Genomic DNA, 19,996 nt, shown 5'->3' on the forward strand with positions numbered 1-19,996 from the left:
GAGAGAAAAACAATTTTCAAACGTTAATTGCGCCAAAACTACAAATCCGATCGACACGAAAAATACTTAGCACACCTCTTGGGGACGCTGGCTTCGAAATGACACCTCACTGGAGTCTGTGCGTGTAGCGGTTCGGGCCGCATTAATTGCGGAAAAAAGCCTAATAATAATAAGAAGAATAAGAACTAGATGGGTATTTCCTGAAGGAACTACAGATAGTGCTTTGGAATGGTGCCCGGGCTGCCCCTGCAAGACTTTCACACTTGGGTGCCCTTCAGGTGCTGATTTGGTGGGTGGGGCCCCTCAGTGTCCGATTTGGTGGGCGGGGCCCCTCAGGGTCCGATTTGGTGGGCGGGGCCCCTCAGGGTCCGATTTGGTGGACGGTGCCCCTCAGGGTCCGATTTGGTGGGCGGGGCCCCTCAGGGTCCGATTTGGTGGGCGTGGTCACTCTGGGTCCGATTTGGTGGGCGGGGTCACTCTGGGTCCGATTTGGTGGGCGGGGTCACTCTGGGTCCGATTTGGTGGGCGGGGTCACTCTGGGTCCGATTTGGTGGACGGGGTCACTCTGGGTCCGATTTGGTGGGCGGGGTCACTCTGGGTCTGATTTGGTGGGCGGGGTCACTCTGGGTCCGATTTGGTGGGCGGGGTCACTCTGGGTCCGATTTGGTGGTTGGGGTCACTCTGGGTCCGATTTGGTGGGCGGGGTCACTCTGGGTCCGATTTGGTGGGCGGGGTCACTCCGGGTCCGATTTGGTGGGCGGTCACTCCGGGTCCGATTTGGTGGGCGGGGCCACTCCGGGTCCGATTTGGTGGGCGGGGCCACTCCGGGTCCGATTTGGTGGGCGGGGTCACTCCGGGTCCGATTTGGTGGGCGGGGCCACTCCGGGTCCGATTTGGTGGGCGGGGTCACTCCGGGTCCGATTTGGTGGGCGGGGTCACTCCGGGTCCGATTTGGTGGGCGGGGTCACTCTGGGTCCTATTTGGTGGGCGGGGTCACTCTGGGTCCGATTTGGTGGGCGGGGTCACTCTGGGTCCGATTTGGTGGGCGGGGTCTCTCTGGGTCCGATTTGGTGGGCGGGGTCACTCTGGGTCCGATTTGGTGGGCGGGGTCACTCTGGGTCCGATTTGGTGGGCGGGGCCACTCTGGGTCAGATTTGGTGGGCGGGGCCACTCTGGGTCAGATTTGGTGGGCGGGGCCACTCTGGGTCAGATTTGGTGGGCGGGGCCACTCTGGGTCAGATTTGGTGGGCGGGGTTACTCTGGGTCAGGTTTGGTGGGCGGGGTCACTCTGGGTCCAATTTGGGGGGCGGGGCCACTCGGGGTCCGATTCGGGGGTCCGGGTCTCTCGGGGTCCGATTCGGGGGCGGGGTCACTCAGGGTCCGATTTGGGGGGCGGGGGCGCACTTACTTTTTCACACACGGGACCAGGGTGCACTTACTTTTCACCCACGGGATCGGGGGTGCACTTACTTTTCACCCACGGGATCGGGGGTGCACTTACTTTTCACCCATAGGACCGGGGGTGCACTTACTTTTCACCCACGGGACCGGGGGTGCACTTACTTTTCACCCACGGGACCGGGGGTGCACTTACTTTTCACCCACAGGACCGGGGGTGCACTTACTTTTCACCCACGGGACCGGGGGTGCACTTACTTTTCACCCACGGGACCGGGTGTGCACTTACTTTTCACCCACGGGACCGGGGGTGCACTTACTTTTCACCCACGGGACCGGGGGTGCACTTACTTTTCACCCACGGGACCGGGGGTGCACTTACTTTTCACCCACGGGTACGGGGGTGCACTTACTTTTCACCCACGAGTCCGGGGGTGCACTTACTTTTCACACACGGGATCGGGGTGCAATACTTTTCACCCACGGGAGCGGGGGTGCACTTACTTTTCACCCATGGGACTGGGGGTGCACTTACTTTTCACCCACGGGACCTGGGGTGCACTTACTTTTCACACCCGGGATCGGGGGTGCACTTACTTTTCACACACGGGAACGGGGGTGCACTTACTTTTCTCTCACGGGAACGGGGGTGCACTTACTTTTCACCCACGGGACCGGGGGTGCACTTACTTTTCACCCACGGGACCGGGGGTGCAATTACTTTTCACCCACGGGACCAGGGGTGCACTTACTTTTCACTCACGGGACCGGAGGTGCACTTACTTTTCACCCACGGGACCGGGGGTGCACTTACTTTTCACCCATGGACCGGGAGTGCACTTACTTTTCACACATGGGGGGGTGCACTTACTTTTCACCCACGGGACAGGGGGTGCACTTACTTTTCACCCATGGGACTGGGGTGCACTTATTTTTCACACACCGGACCGGGGGTGCACTTACTTTTCACCCACGGGACCGGGGGTGCACTTACTTTTCACACCCGGGACCAGGGATGCACTTACTTTTCACACACGGGATCGGGGTGCACTTACTTTTCACCCACGGGACCGAGGGTGCCCTTATTTTTCACACACGGGACCGGGGGTGCACTTACTTTTCAACCACGGGACCGGGGGTGCACTTACTTTTCACACCCGGGACCAGGGATGCACTTACTTTTCACACACGGGACCGGGGTGCACTTACTTTTCACCCACGGGACCGAGGGTGCACTTACTTTTCACTTACGGGACCTGGGGTGCGCTTACTTTTCACACTCAGGACCGGGGGTGCACTTACTTTTCACAAACGGGATAGGGGTGCACTTACTTTTCACACAAGGGACCGGGGGTGCACTTACTTTTCACACACATGGGACCGGGGTGCACTTACTTTTCACACCAGGAACGGGGGTGCACTTACTTTTCACACACGGGACTGGGGGTGCACTTACTTTTCACAGACGGGATCCGGGGTGCACTGGGCACCTCAGGGTCAGATTTGGTGTGCGGGTCACTTTAAGAGCTGATATTATCTGGCAAAACTGTGTCCTGGTGGGGTCATGTAGAGTTCGTAGGCGTTGTCATAGTAACTGGGTCTGGCTTCGCATATCAATGAGCTGATCAGCCAGGTGGCAGTTGGCAGTTATTTTTTAAATTGTAATCAGCCATTATACCTTATGGCTAAATTTCCCTATTGAAATGCATTGGCAATGCATTCCAATGAGAGAAAAACAATTTTCAAACGTTAATTGCGCCAAAACTACACATCCGATCGACACGAAAAATACTTAGCACACCTCTCATGGACGCTGGCTTCGAAATGACACCTCACTGGAGTCTGTGCGTGCAGCGGTTCGGGCCGCATTAATTGCGGAAAAAAGCCTAATAATAATAAGAATAAAAAGAAGAATAAGAAGTTGTCTACGGGGGAATAACAATATAGTGCTTTTTACAAAAGCACTATAATAAGAAGTTGTCTACGGTGGAATAACAATACAGTGCTTTTTACAAAGCACTATATCTAGATGGGTATTTCCTGAAGGAACTACAGATAGTGCTTTGGAATGGTGCCCGGGCTGCCCCTGCAAGAGTTTTACACGTGGATGCCTCTCAGGACCGATTTGGTGGGCGGGGCACCTCAGGTGCCGATTTGGTGGGTGGGGTCACTCTGGGTCCGATTTGGTGGGCGGAGCCACTCTGGGTCCGATTTGGTGGGCGGGGCCCCTCAGGATCCGATTTGGTGGGCGGGGGCCCCTCAGGGTCTGATTTGGTGGGCGGGGCCCCTCAGGGTCCGATTTGGTGGGCGGGGCCCCTCAGGGTCCGATTTGGTGGGCGGGGCCCCTCAGGGTCCGATTTGGTGGGCGGGGTCCCTCAGGGTCCGATTTGGTGGCCAGGGCATCTCAGGGGCCGATTTGGTGGGCGGTTCCCCTCAGGGTCCGATTTGGTGGGCGGGGTCACTCTGGGTCCGATTTGGTGGGCGGTGCCCCTCAGGGTCCGATTTGGTGGGCGGGGCCCCTCAGGGTCCGATTTGGTGGGCGGGGCCCCTCAGGGTTCGATTTGGTGGGCGGGGCCCCTCATGGTCCGATTTGGTGGGCGGGGCATCTCAGGGGCCGATTTGGTGGGCGGGGCCCCTCAGGGTCCGATTTGGTGGGCGGGGCCCCTCAGGGTCCGATTTGGTGGGCGGGGTCACTTTGGGTCACATTTGGTGGGCGGTGTCACTCTGGGTCCGATTTGGTGGGCGGGGTCACTCTGGGTCCGATTTGGTGGGCGGGGTCACTCTGGGTCCGATTTGGTGGGTTGGGTCACTCTGGGTCCGATTTGGTGGGCGAGGTCACTCTGGGTCCGATTTGGTGGGCGGGGCCCCTCAGGATCCGATTTGGTGGGCGGGGGCCCCTCAGGGTCTGATTTGGTGGGCGGGGCCACTCGGGGTCCGATTTGGTGGGCGGGGCCACTCGGGTCCGATTTGGTGGGCTGCGCACCTCAGGTGCCAATTTGGTGCGCGGGTCACTTTAAGAGCTGATATTATCTGGCAAAACTGTGTCCTGGTGGGGTCATGTAGAGTTCGTACTCGTTGGCATAGTAACTGGATCTGACTTCGCATATCAATGAGCTAATCAGCCAGGTGGCAGTTGGCAGTTATTTTTAAATTGCCTCAGAAATCAGCCATTATACCTTATGTCAAAATTTCTCTATTGAAATGCATAGCGGCAATGCTTTCCAATGAGGGGGAATCAATTTTTAAACGCACATTGCGCTAAAACTACAAATCCGATCGACACGAAAAATACTTAGCACACCTCTCATGGACGCTGGCTTCGAAATGACACCTCACTGGAGTCTGTGCGTGCAGCGGTTCGGGCCGCATTAATTGCGGAAAAAAGCCTAATAATAATAAGAATAAGAAGAAGAAGAATAAGAAGTTTACTACGGTGGAATAACAATATAGTGCTTTGTACCAAAGCACTATAACTAGATGGGTATTTCCTGAAGGAACTACAGATAGTGCTTTGGAATGGTGCCCGGGCTGCCCCTGCAAGAATTTCACACTTGGTGCCCCTCAGGAGCTGGTTTGGTGGGCGGGGCCCCTCAGAGGCCGAATTGGTGGGCAGAGCCCCTCAGGGGCCGATTTGGTGGGCGGGTCACTCTGGGTCTGATTTGGTGGGCGGGGTCACTCTGGGACCGATTTGGTGGGCGGGGTCACTCTGGGACAGATTTGGTGGGCACTCTGGGCCAGATTTGGTGGGCGGGGTCACTCTGGGTCCGATTTGGTGGGCGGGGCACCTCTGGGTCCGATTTGGTGGGCGGGGCACATCTGGGTCCGATTTGGTGGGCGGGGCACCTCTGGGTCCGATTTGGTGGGCGGGGCACCTCTGGGTCCGATTTGGTGGGTGGGGTCACTCTGGGTCCGATTGGGTGGGCGGGGTCACTCTGGGTAAGATTGGGTGGGCGGGGTCACTCTGGGTAAGATTTGGTGGGCGGGGTCACTCTGGGTCCGATTTGGTGGGCGGGGTCACTCGGGGTCCGATTTGGTGGGCGGGGTCACTCGGGGTCCGATTTGGTGGGCGGGGTCACTCAGGGTCCGATTTGGGTCGGGGGCGCACTTACTTTTTCACACACGTGATCGGGGGTGCACTTACTTTTCACACACAGGATGAGAGGGTGTCATAGTCACTTTATTCTGATGTTTGACTTTGATAAATGATCATGTCCTAATATAGACACCGTACATTTGCATAGCTGCCATCTTTGGAAGGTCAAGTTGTGGGTAATGGAAAGTTCGCCATTAATTCTTATGGGAATTTTTTTTTTTTAAAATGCGATTTTTAAAAAAAACTACAATTCGGATCGACACGAAAAATACTTAGCACACCTCTCGTGGACGCTGGCTTCGAAATGACGCCTCACTGGAGTCTGTGCATGCAGCGGTTTGGGCCGCATTAATTGCGGAAAAAAACTGAGTAATAAGTTTACCACGTTCGGATTACAATAATAATACTAGATGGGTATTTCCTGAAGGAACTACAGATAGTGCTTTGGAATGGTGCCCGGGCTACCCCTGCAAGACTTTCACACTTGGGTGCCCTTCAGGTGCTGATTTGGTGGGCGGGGCCCCTCAGGGTCCAATTTGGTGGGCGGGACCCCTCAGGGTCCGATTTGGTGGACGGTGCCCCTCAGGGTCCGATTTGGTGGACGGGGTCCCTCAGGGTCCAATTTGGTGGACGGGGTCCCTCAGGGTCCGATTTGGTAGAAGGGGTCCCTCAGGGTCCGATTTGGTGGACGGGGCCCCACAGGGTCCGATTTGGTGGGCGGGGTCACTCTGGGTCCGATTTGGTGGGCGGGGTCACTCTGGGTCCGATTTGGTGGGCGGGGTCACTCTGGGTCCGATTTGGTGGGCGGGGTCACTCTGGGTCCGATTTGGTGGGCGGGGTCACTCTGGGTCTGATTTGGTGGGCGGGGTCACTCTGGGTCAGATTTGGTGGACGGGGGGTCCCTCAGGGTCCGATTTGGTGGACGGGGTCCCTCAGGGTCCGATTTGGTAGAAGGGGTCCCTCAGGGTCCGATTTGGTGGACGGGGCCCCACAGGGTCCGATTTGGTGGGCGGGGTCACTCTGGGTCCGATTTGGTGGGCGGGGTCACTCTGGGTCCGATTTGGTGGGCGGGGTCACTCTGGGTCCGATTTGGTGGGCGGGGTCACTCTGGGTCCGATTTGGTGGGCGGGGTCACTCTGGGTCCGTTTTGGTGGGCGGGGTCACTCTGGGTCCGATTTGGTGGGCGGGGGCACACTTACTTTTTCACACACGGGACCTGGGTGCACTTACTTTTCACCCACGGGACCAGGGGTGCACTTACTTTTCACAAACGGGATCGGGGTGCACTTACTTTTCACACACATGGGACCGGGGTGCACTTACTTTTCACACAAGGGACCGGGGGTGCACTTACTTTTCACACCAGGAACGGGGGTGCACTTACTTTTCACACACGGGACCAGGGGTGCACTTACTTTTCACTCACGGGACCGGGGGTGCACTTACTTTTCACCCACGGGACCGGGGGTGCACTTACTTTTCAACCACGGGACCGGGGGTGCACTTACTTTTCACACCCGGGACCAGGGATGCACTTACTTTTCACCCACGGGACCGAGGGTGCACTTACTTTTCACTTACGGGACCTGGGGTGCGCTTACTTTTCACACTCAGGACCGGGGGTGCACTTACTTTTCACACACGGGACTGGGGTGCACTTAATTTTCACCCACGGGACTGGGGGTGCACTTACTTTTCACAAACGGGATCGGGGTGCACTTACTTTTCACACAAGGGACTGGGGGTGCACTTACTTTTCACACACATGGGACCGGGGTGCACTTACTTTTCACACCAGGAACGGGGGTGCACTTACTTTTCACACACGGGACCGGGGGTGCACTGGGCACCTCAGGGTCAGATTTGGTGTGCGGGTCACTTTAAGAGCTGATATTATCTGGCAAAACTGTGTCCTGGTGGGGTCATGTAGAGTTCGTAGGCGTTGTCATAGTAACTGCATCTGACTGCACATAGCAGTGAGCTAATCAGCCAGGTGGCAGTTGGCAGTTAGTTTGAAATTGCCTCAGAAATCAGCCCATTATAAGCTTATAGGAAAATTTACCCATAGAGAAATTGCATTCCAAACAGGGGAAAAACGCAAATTGCGCCAAAACTACAAATCCGATCGACACGAAAAATACTTAGCACACCTCTTGGGAACGCTGGCTTCGAAATGACACCTCACTGGAGTCTGTGCGTGCAGCGGTTCGGGCCGCATTAATCGCGGACTGAATAATAATAATAATAATAATAACTAGATGGGTATTTCCTGAAGGAACTACAGATAGTGCTTTGGAATGGTGCCCGGGCTGCCCCTGCAAGACTTTCACACTTGGGTGCCCCTCAGGTGCTGATTTGGTGGGCGGGGCCACTCTGGGTCCGATTTGGTGGGCGGGGCCACTCTGGGTCCGATTTGGTGGGCGGGGTCACTCTGGGTCGATTTGGTGGGCGGGGTCACTCTGGGTCCGATTTGGTGGGCGGGGTCACTCTGGGTCCGATTTGGTGGGCGGGGTCACTCTGGATCCGATCTGGTGGGCGGGGCCCCTCAGGGTCCGATCTGGTGGGCGGGGTCACTCTGGGTCACATTTGGTGGGCGAGGTCACTCTGGGTCACATTTGGTGGGCGGGGTCACTCTGGGTCACATTTGGTGGGCGGGGTCACTCTGGGTCACATTTGGTGGGCGGGGTCACTCTGGGTCACATTTGGTGGGGTCACTCTGGGTCACATTTGGTGGGCGGGGTCACTCTGGGTCACATTTGGTGGGCGGGGTCACTCTGGGTCACATTTGGTGGGCGGGGTCACTCTGGGTCACATTTGGTGGGCGGGGTCACTCTGGGTCACATTTGGTGGGCGGGGTCACTCTGGGTCACATTTGGTGGGCGGGGTCACTCTGGGTCACATTTGGTGGGCGAGGTCACTCTGGGTCACATTTGGTGGGCGGGGTCACTCTGGGTCCGATTTGATGGCCGGGGTCACTCTGGGTCACATTTGGTGGGCGGGGTCACTCTGGGTCACATTTGGTGGGCTGGGTCACATTTGGTGGGCGGGGTCACTCTGGGTCACATTTGGTGGGCGGGGTCACTCTGGGTCACATTTGGTGGGCGGGTGTTAGGAGTCGAGTTTCCTCTGCTGCACAGGGGGAATCTCGATCCGTCTCCGCTGCGGTCTCCCATTCCCCTCCAGCCGCAGTGGAGTCTGCTCAGCAGGGACGTCGATCCCAGCGTCTCGCTCAGTCTGACTCTGTGAGAAGAGTTATTGCTGCTTCTCCAGCTTCTGCCTTTGAAGCCTATTCTGGTCAGCAGCGAGCGGACTTCTCTGGGACTAAGTCCTTATCTGCACACACTGAGCATGCCCAGGGCAAGATCTCCCGTTGGAGATCGAGGGTCATGTGCTCAGGCTCTGCGGCACATTCCATTGGTCCTCTTGGCAGGTCCTAGAAGGGCAAAAGTTCTGTAGCCATTTCCTGTGCTGCAGCTATATAAACTGCGCATGACCGCACGGCCATGCGCTAGTATTGTCTTACAATTGATATGTGTGTATGTGTGAGTGCAAGTCGTTCTTGGTTACCCCTTCCCTATTGAATGTCTGTTCGCGGAAGGTGTACGGCTGCTATCTAGCGCCCGACTTAGCCTACTACACTAAACACACATCACAGCGTCCTGTAGCTGTGCCTGCCAGTACGGCGCCGTGCGCCTGCCTTGCGCTTTCCATACCCAAGTCTGGGTGGTTAGTGGCGTCCGTTAGTGCGGCATCGCTCGCGCACTTGTGCGCTTATATTTCTGAAGGTTCTCTACACACCCAGTTGCGGTGTTGTGCCAGCAAGGGCCTAATCGGGCTTCAATCCCTTCTGGGGTTAAGTCCGCTGGCCACTTGCTCGCTCTCTAGTGCGGTATTGCGGTCCTGTGAATTAACAGGATCGCTTTCCTCACGCTGGGTGAGGTTTAACCCACGCGTGTTTACTTTAGTGTACCGCTATAGAGTCTGCAAATTGCTAGCAGCAGGTTCTCACCTGCACGGTGGACCCCGGACTGCGAACGCATCTTCGTCACCTGTCTTGGTGCGTTCCGCCAGTCCTAACAGCGGGGTCACTCTGGGTTACATTTGGTGGGCGGGGTCACTCTGGGTCACATTTGGTGGGCGTGGTCACTTTGGGTCACATTTGGTGGGCGGGGTCACTCTGGGTCACATTTGGTGGGCGGGGTCACTCTGGGTCACATTTGGTGGGCGGGGTCACTCTGGGTCACATTTGGTGGGCGGGGTCACATTTGGTGGGCGGGGTCACTCTGGGTCACATTTGGTGGGCGGGGTCACTCTGGGTCACATTTGGTGGGCGGTGTCACTCTGGGTCACATTTGGTGGGCGGGGTCACTCTGGGTCCCATTTGGTGGGCGGGGTCACATTTGGTGGGCGGGGTCACTCTGGGTCACATTTGGTGGGCGGGGTCACTCTGGGTCACATTTGGTGGGCGGGGTCACTCTGGGTCCGATTTGGTGGGCGGGGTCACTCTGGGTCACATTTGGTGGGCGGGGTCACTCTGGGTCACATTTGGTGGGCGGGGTCACTCTGGGTCACATTTGGTGGGCGGGGTCACTCTGGGTCACATTTGGTGGGCGGGGTCACATTTGGTGGGCGGGGTCACTCTGGGTCCCATTTGGTGGGCGGGGTCACTCTGGGTCCCATTTGGTGGGCGGGGTCACTCTGGGTCCCATTTGGTGGGCGGGGTCACTCTGGGTCACATTTGGTGGGCGGGGTCACTCTGGGTCACATTTGGTGGGCGGGGTCACTCTGGGTCACATTTGGTGGGCGGGGTCACTCTGGGTCACATTTGGTGGGCGGGGTCACTCTGGGTCACATTTGGTGGGCGGGGTCACTCTGGGTCACATTTGGTGGGCGGGGTCACTGGGTCACATTTGGTGGGCGAGATCACTCTGGGTCACATTTGGTGGGCGGGGTCACTCTGGGTCACATTTGGTGGGCGGGGTCACTCTGGGTCACATTTGGTGGGCGGGGTCACATTTGGTGGGCGGGGTCACTCTGGGTCACATTTGGTGGGCGGGGTCACTCTGGGTCACATTTGGTGGGCGGGGTCACTCTGGGTCACATTTGGTGGGCGGGGTCACTCTGGGTCACATTTGGTGGGCGGGGTCACTCTGGGTCACATTTGGTGGGCGGGGTTACTCTGGGTCACATTTGGTGGGCGGGGTCACTCTGGGTTACATTTGGTGGGCGGGGTCACTCTGGGTCACATTTGGTGGGCGGGGTCACTCTGGGTCACATTTGGTGGGCGGGGTCACTCTGGGTCACATTTGGTGGGCGGGGTCACTCTGGGTCACATTTGGTGGGCGGGGTCACTCTGGGTCACATTTGCTGGGCGGGATCACTCTGGGTCACATTTGGTGGGCGGGGTCACTCTGGGTCACATTTGGTGGGCGGGGTCACTCTGGGTCCGATTTGGTGGGCGGGGTCACTCTGGGTCCGATTTGGTGGGCGGGGTCACTGGGTCCGATTTGGCGGGCGGGGCCACTCGGGGTCCGATTTGGTGGGCGGGGCCACTCGGGTCCGATTTGGTGGGCTGCGCACCTCAGGTGCCAATTTGGTGCGCTGGTCACTTTAAGAGCTGATATTATCTGGCAAAACTATGTCCTGGTGGGGTCATGTAGAGTTCGTAGGCGTTGGCATAGTAACTGGGTCTGACTTCGCATATCAATGAGCTGATCAGCCAGGTGGCAGTTGGCAGTTATTTTTAAATTGCCTCAGAAATCAGCCATTATCCCTTATTGGAAAATTTACCCATTGAGAAATTGCATTCCAATCAGGGGAAAAACGCAAATTGCGCCAAAACTACAAATGCGATCGACACGAAAAATACTTAGCACACCTCGTGGGAACGCTGGCTTCGAAATGACACCTCACTGGAGTCTGTGCGTGCAGCGGTTCGGGCCGCATTAATCGCGGACTGAATAATAATAATAACTAGATGGGTATTTCCTGAAGGAACTACAGATAGTGCTTTGGAATGGTGCCCGGGCTGCCCCTGCAAGACTTTCACACTTGGGTACCCCTCAGGCGCTGGTTTGGTGGGCGGGGCTACTCAGGGGCCGATTTGGTGGGCGGGGCAACTCGGGGGCCGATTTGGTGGGGAGGCAACTCGGGGGCCGATTTGGTGGGCGGGGCTACTCTGGGGCCGACTTGGTGGGCGGGGCCACTTGGGGGCCGATTTGGTGGGCGGGGCCACTCGGGGTCCGATTTGGTGGGCGGGGCCACTCTGGGTCCGATTTGGTGGGCGGGGTCACTCTGGGTCGATTTGGTGGGCGGGGTCACTCTGGGTCCGATTTGGTGGGCGGAGTCACTCTGGGTCCGATTTGGTGGGCGGGGTCACTCTGGATCCAATTTGGTGGGCGGGGTCACTCTGGGTCACATTTGGTGGGCGGGGTCACTCTGGGTCACATTTGGTGGGCGGGGTCACTCTGGGTCACATTTGGTGGGCGGGGTCACTCTGGGTCACATTTGGTGGACGGGGTCACTCTGGGTCACATTTGGTGGGCGGGGTCACTCTGGGTCACATTTGGTGGGCGGGGTCACTCTGGGTCACATTTGGTGGGCGGGGTCACTCTGGGTCACATTTGGTGGGCGGGGTCACTCTGGGTCACATTTGGTGGGCGGGGCACCTCTGGGTCCGATTTGGTGGGCGGGGCACCTCTGGGTCCGATTTGGTGGGCGGGGTCACTCTGGATCCGATTTGGTGGGCGGGGCCCCTCAGGGTCCGATTTGGTGGGCATGGCACCTCTGGGTCCGATTTGGTGGGCGGGGTCACTCTGGGTCCGATTTGGTGGGCGGGGTCACTCTGGGTCCGATTTGGTGGGCGGGGTCACTCTGGGTCCGATTTGGTGGGCGGGGTCACTCTGGGTCACATTTGGTGGGCGGGGTCACTCTGGGTCACATTTGGTGGGCGGGGTCACTCTGGGTCACATTTGGTGGGCGGGGTCACTCTGGGTCACATTTGGTGGGCGGGGTCACCCTGGGTCACATTTGGTGGGCGGGGTCACTCTGGGTCACATTTGGTGGGCGGGGTCACTCTGGGTCACATTTGATGGGCGGGGTCACTCTGGGTCACATTTGGTGGGCGGGGTCACTCTGGGTCACATTTGGTGGACGGGGTCACTCTGGGTCACATTTGGTGGACGGGGTCACTCTGGGTCACATTTGGTGAGCGGGGTCACTCTGGGTCACATTTGGTGGGCGGGGTCACTCTGGGTCACATTTGGTGGGCGGGGTCACTCTGGGTCACATTTGGTGGGCGGGGTCACTCTGGGTCACATTTGGTGGGCGGGGTCACTCTGGGTCACATTTGGTGGGCGGGGTCACTCTGGGTCACATTTGGTGGGCGGGGTCACTCTGTGTCCAATTTGGTGGGCGGGGTCACTCTGGGTCACATTTGGTGTGCGGGTCACTTTAAGAGCTGATATTATCTGGCAAAACTGTGTCCTGGTGGGGTCATGTAGAGTTCGTAGGCGTCGGCATAGTAACTGGGTCTGACTTCGCATATCAATGAGCTGATCAGCCAGGTGGCAGTTGGCAGTTATTTTGAAATTGCCTCAGAAATCAGCCATTTCCCCATTGAAATGCATTGAGACAAAATTTTCAAACGCCAATTGCGCCAAAACTACAAATCCGATCGACACGAAAAATACTTAGCACACCTGCCAGGAACGCAAGCTTCGAAATGACACCTCACTGGAGTCTGTGCGTGCAGCGGTTCGGGCCGCATTAATTGCGGACTGAATAATAATAATAATAATAAGTTGTCTACGGTGGAATAACAATATAGTGCTTTTTACAAAAGCACTATAATAAGTTGTCTACGGGGGAATAACAATATAGTGCTTTTTACAAAAGCACTATAACTAGATGGGTATTTCCTGAAGGAACTACAGATAGTGCTTTGGAATGGTGCCCGGGCTGCCCCTGCAAGACTTTCACACTTGGGTGCCCTTCAGGGTCCGATTTGGTAAGTGGGGCCCCTCAGGGTCCGATTTGGTAAGTGGGGCCCCTCAGGGTCCGATTTGGTAAGTGGGGCCCCTCAGGGTCCGATTTGGTGGTCGGGGCCCCTCAGGGTCCGATTTGGTGGTCGGGGCCCCTCAGGGTCCGATTTGGTGGTCGGGGCCCCTCAGGGTCCGATTTGGAGGTCGGGGCCCCTCAGGGTCCGATTTGGAGGTCGGGACCCCTCAGGGTTCGATTTGGAGGTCGGGGCCCCTCAGGGTCCGATTTGGAGGTCGGGGCCCCTCAGAGTCCGATTTGGAGGTCGGGGCCCCTCAGGGTCCGATTTGGTGGTCGGGGCCCCTCAGGGTCCGATTTGGAGGTCGGGGCCCCTCAGGGTCCGATTTGGAGGTCGGGGCCCCTCAGGGTCCGATTTGGAGGTCGGGACCCCTCAGGGTCCGATTTGGAGGTCGGGGCCCCTCAGGGTCCGATTTGGAGGTCGGGGCCCCTCAGAGTCCGATTTGGAGGTCGGGGCCCCTCAGGGTCCGATTTGGTGGTCGGGGCCCCTCAGGGTCCGATTTGGTGGTCGGGGCCCCTCAGGGTCCGATTTGGAGGTCGGGGCCCCTCAGGGTCCGATTTGGAGGTCGGGGCCCCTCAGGGTCCGATTTGGAGGTCGGGACCCCTCAGGGTCCGATTTGGAGGTCGGGGCCCCTCAGGGTCCGATTTGGAGGTCGGGGCCCCTCAGGGTCCGATTTGGAGGTCGGGGCCCCTCAGGGTCCGATTTGGAGGTCGGGACCCCTCAGGGTCCGATTTGGAGGTCGGGGCCCCTCAGGGTCCGATTTGGAGGTCGGGGCCCCTCAGGGTCCGATTTGGAGGTCGGGGCCCCTCGGCCTCCGATGTGGTGGTTGGGGCCCCTCGGCCTCCTATTTGGTGGGCTGGACACCTCAGGTAACAATTTGGTGGGTTGGTCACTTTAAGAGCTGATATTATCTGGCAAAACTGTGTCCTGGTGGGGTCATGTAGAGTTCGTAGGCGTTGTCATAGTAACTGGGTCTGACTGCACATAGCAATGAGCTAATCAGCCAGGTGGCAGTTGGCAGTTATTTCTAAATTGCCTCAGAAAACAGCCATTATAAGCTTATGGCAAAATTTCCCTATTGAAATGCATTGGAGGCAATGCTTTCCAATGAGTGGAAAACAATTTTCAAACGCTAATTGCGCCAAAACTACAAATCTGATCGACACGAAAAATACTTAGCACACCTCTCATGGACGCTGGCTTCGAAATGACACCTCACTGGAGTCTGTGCGTGTAGCGGTTCGGGCCGCATTAATTGCGGAAAAAAGCCTAATAATAATAAGAAGAAGAATAAGAATAAGAAGTTGTCTACGGTGGAATAACAATACAGTGCTTTGTTCCAAAGCACTATAACTAGATGGGTATTTCCTGAAGGAACTACAGATAGTGCTTTGGAATGGTGCCCGGGCTGCCCCTGCAAGACTTTCACACTTGGGTGTCCCTCAGGCGCTGGTTTGGTGGGTGGAGCCCCTCAGGGTCCGATTTGGTGGGCGGGGTCACTCGGTCCGATTTGGTGGGAGGGGGTCACTCTGGGTCCGATTTGGTGGACGGGGTCACTCAGGGTCCGATTTGGTGGGCGGGGTCACTGGGTCTGATTTGGTGGGCGGGGTCACTCTGGGTCTGATTTGGTGGGCGGGGTCACTCTGGGTCCGATTTGGTGGGCGGGGTCACTCTGGGTCCGATTTGATGGGCGGGGTCACTCAGGGTCCGATTTGGTGGGCGGGGTCACTCAGGGTCCGATTTGATGTGCGGGGTCACTCAGGGTCCAATTTGGTGGGCGGGGTCACTCTGGGTCCGATTTGGTGGGTGGGATCACTCTGGGTCCAATTTGGTGGGCGGGGCCACTCGGGGTCAGATTTGGGGGGCGTGGCCACTCGGTGCACTTACTTTTCACCCACGGGATTGGGGTGCACTTACTTTTCACCTACGGGATTGGGGTGCACTTACTTTTCACCCACGGTTTCGGGGGTGCACTTACTTTTCACACACGGGAAGAGAGGGTGTCATAGTCACTTTATTCTGTTTTACTTTGATAAATGATCATGTCCTAAAATGGACACCGTACATTTGCATAGCTGCCATCTTTGGAAGGTCAAGTTTTGGGTAATGTACAGTTCGCCATTATTTCCTATGGGAATTGTTTTTTTTTAAATGCAATTTTTTTATAAAAACTACAAATCGGATCGACACGAAAAATACTTAGCACACCTCTCGTGGACGCTGGCTTCGAAATGACGCCTCACTTGAGTCTGTGTGTGCAGCGGTTCGGGCCGTATTAATTGCGGAAAAAAACTGAATAATATTATCACGTTCGGATTACAATAATAATACTAGATGGGTATTTCCTGAAGGAACTACAGATAGTGCTTTGGAATGGTGCCCAGGCTGCCCCTGCAAGACTTTCACACTTGGGTGCCCCTCAGGTGCTGATTTGGTGGGCGGGGCCCCTCAGGGTCCGATCTGGTGGGCGGGGTCACTCTGGGTCGATTTGGTGGGCGTGGTCACTCTGGGTCCGATTTGGTGGGCGGGGCCCCTCAGGGTCCGATTTGGTGGGCGGGGTCACTCTGGGTCCGATTTGGTGGGCGGGGTTACTCTGGGTCCGATTTGGTAGGCGGGGTCACTCTGGGTCCGATTTGGTGAGCGGGGTCACTCTGGGTCACATTTGGTGGGCTGGGTCACTCTGGGTCACATTTGGTGGGCGGGGTCACTCTGGGTCACATTTGGTGGGCGGGGTCACTCTGGGTCACATTTGGTGGGCGGGGTCACTCTGGGTCACATTTGGTGGGCGGGGTCACTCTGGGTCACATTTGGTGGGCGGGGTCACTCTGGGTCACATTTGGTGGGCGGGGTCACTCTGGGTCACATTTGGTGGGCGGGGTCACTCTGGGTCACATTTGGTGGGCGGGGTCACTCTGGGTCACATTTGGTGGGCGGGGTCACTCTGGGTCACATTTGGTGGGCGGGGTCACTCTGGGTCACATTTGGTGGGCGGGGTCACTCTGGGTCACATTTGGTGGGCGGGGTCACTCTGGGTAACATTTGGTGGGCGGGGTCACTCTGGGTCACATTTGGTGGGCGGGGTCACTCTGGGTCACATTTGGTGGGAGGGGTCACTCTGGGTCACATTTGGTGGGCGGGGTCACTCTGGGTCACATTTGGTGGGCGGGGTCACTCTGGGTCACATTTGGTGGGCGGGGTCTCTCTGGGTCACATTTGGTGGGCGGGGTCACTCTGGGTCACATTTGGTGGGCGGGGTCACTCTGGGTCACATTTGGTGGGCGGGGTCACTCTGGGTCACATTTGGTGGGCGGGGTCACTCTGGGTCACATTTGGTGGGCGGGGTCACTCTGGGTCACATTTGGTGGGCGGGGTCACTCTGGGTCACATTTGGTGGGCGGGGTCACTCTGGGTCACATTTGGTGGGCGGGGTCACTCTGGGTCACATTTGGTGGGCGGGGTCACTCTGGGTCACATTTGGTGGGCGGGGTCTCTCTGGGTCACATTTGGTGGGCGGGGTCTCTCTGGGTCACATTTGGTGGGCGGGGTCACTCTGGGTCACATTTGGTGGGCGGGGTCACTCTGGGTCACATTTGGTGGGCGGGGTCACTCTGGGTCACATTTGGTGGGCGGGGTCACTCTGGGTCACATTTGGTGGGCGGGGTCACTCTGGGTCACATTTGGTGGGCGGGGTCACTCTGGGTCACATTTGGTGGGCGGGGTCACTCTGAGACACATTTGGTGGGCGGAGTCACTCTGGGTCCCATTTGGTGGGCGGGGTCACTCTGGGTCACATTTGGTGGGCGGGGTCACTCTGGGTCACATTTGGTGGGCGGGGTCACTCTGGGTCACATTTGGTGGGCGGGGTCACTCTGGGTCACATTTGGTGGGCGGAGTCACTCTGGGTCACATTTGGTGGTCGGGGTCACTCTGGGTCACATTTGGTGGGCGGGGTCACTCTGGGTCACATTTGGTGGGCGGGGTCACTCTGGGTCACATTTAGTGGGCGGGGTCACTCTGGGTCACATTTGGTGGGCGGGGTCACTCTGAGTCACATTTGGTGGGCGGGGTCACTCTAGGTCACATTTGGTGGGCGGGGTCACTCTGGGTCCGATTTGGTGGGCGGGGTCACTCTGGGTCCGATTTGGTGGGCGGGGTTACTCTGGCTCTGGGTCCGAATTGGGGGCTGGGGGCGCACTTACTTTTGCACACCCGGGGCCGGGGTGCTCTTACTTTTCACACACGGGATCGGGGGTGCACTTACTTTTCACACACGGGATCGGGGGTGCACTTACTTTTCACACACGGGACCGGGGTTGCACTTACTTTTAACTCACGGGACCAGGGGTGCACTTACTTTTCACCCACGGGACCGAGGGTGCACTTCCTTTTCACCCATGGGAGCGGTGGTGCACTTACTTTTCACCCACAGAATTGGGGGTGCACTTACTTTTCACACCCGGGACCGGGGGTGCACTTACTTTTCACACCCGGGGCGCACTTAATTTTGCACACCCGGGGCCGGGGGCGCACTTACTTTTGCACACATGGGGTCGGGGGCGCTCTTACTTTTGCACACCCGGGGCGCACTTACTTTTGCACAGCCGGGGCCCACTTAGTTTTGCACACCCGGGGCGCACTTAGTTTTGCACACCCGGGGCGTACTTACTTTTGCACACCCGGGGCGCACTTACTTTTGCACACCCGGGGCACACTTACTTTTGCACACCCGGGGCTGGGGCGCACTTACTTTTGCATACCCGGGGCCGGGGGTGCACTTACTTTTGCACATCCTGGGCTGGGGGCGCACTTACTTCTCACACACGGGGCAGGGTGCCCTTACTTTTGCACACACGGGGGCGGGGGTGTACTTACTTTTGCACACACGGGGGCGGGGGCGCACTTACTTTTGCACACCTGAGACCGGGGGTGCACTTACTTTTGCACATCCGGGGCCGGGGGCGCACTTAATTTTGCACACCCGGGGCCGGGGGCGCACTTACTTTTGCACACATGGGGTCGGGGGCGCTCTTACTTTTGCACACCCGGGGCACACTTACTTTTGCACACCCGGGGCGCACTTACTTTTGCACACCCGGGGCACACTTTTGCACACCCGGGGCCGGGGCGCTCTTACTTTTGCATACCCGGGGCCGGGGGCGCACTTACTTTTGCACATCCTGGGCCGGGGGCGCACTTACTTCTCACACACGGGGCAGGGTGCACTTACTTTTGCACACACGGGGGCGGGGGCGTACTTACTTTTGCACACACGGGGGCGGGGGCGCACTTACTTTTGCACAACTGGGACCGGGGGTGCACTTACTTTTGCACATGCGGGGCCGGGGGCGCACTTACTTTTCACACACGGGGGCGGGGGTGCACTTACTTTTGCACATCCAGGGCCGGGGGCGCACTTACTTTTCACACACGGGGTCGGGGGTGCACTTACTTTTGCACACACGGGGGCGGGGGTGCAGTTACTTTTGCACACACAGGGCGGGGGTGCACTTACTTTTATACACTTGGGGTGGGGGTGAACTTAGTTTTGCATACACAAGGGGTGCACTTACTTTTGCACACATGGGGCAGGGGTGCACTTACTTTTGCACACACGGGGCGGGGGTGCACTTACCCTCTGGGTCCAATTTGGTGGGCGGGGTCACTCGGTCCGATTTGGTGGGCTGACACCTCAGGTAACAATTTGGTGGGCAGGTCACTTTAAGAGCTGATATTATCTGGCAAAACTGTGTCCTGGTGGGGTCATGTAGAGTTCGTACGCGTTGGCATAGTAACTGGGTCTGACTTCGCATATCAATGAGCTGATCAGCCAGGTGGCAGTTGGCAGTTATTTTTTAAATTGCCTCAGATATCAGCCATTATACCTTATGGCAAAATTTCCCTATTGAAATGCATTGACAATGCTTTCCAATGAGGGAAAAACAATTTTCAATCGCACATTGCGCCAAAACTACAAATCTGATCGACACGAAAAATACTTAGCACACCTCTCATGGACGCTGGCTTCGAAATGACACCTCACTGGAGTCTGTGCGGGCAGCGGTTCGGGCCGCATTAATTGCGGAAAAAAGCCTAATAATAAGAATAATAACTAGATGGGTATTTCCTGAAGGAACTACAGATAGTGCTTTGGAATGGTGCCCGGGCTGCCCCTGCAAGACTTTCACACTTGGGTGCCCCTCAGGTGCTGATTTGGTGGGCGGGGCCACTCTGGGTCCGATTTGGTGGGCGGGGCCACTCTGGGTCGATTTGGTGGGCGGGGTCACTCTGGGTCTGATTTGGTGGGCGGGGTCACTCTGGGTCCGATTTGGTGGGCGGGGTCACTCTGGATCCGATTTGGTGGGCTGGGTTACTCTGGGTCACATTTGGTGGGCGGGGTCACTCTGGGTCACATTTGGTGGGCGGGGTCACTCTGGGTCACATTTGGTGGG

The sequence above is a fragment of the Ranitomeya imitator genome, chromosome 7 (genome assembly GCF_032444005.1).
Source record: "Ranitomeya imitator isolate aRanImi1 chromosome 7, aRanImi1.pri, whole genome shotgun sequence".
Classification (NCBI taxonomy): Eukaryota; Metazoa; Chordata; class Amphibia; order Anura; family Dendrobatidae; genus Ranitomeya; species Ranitomeya imitator.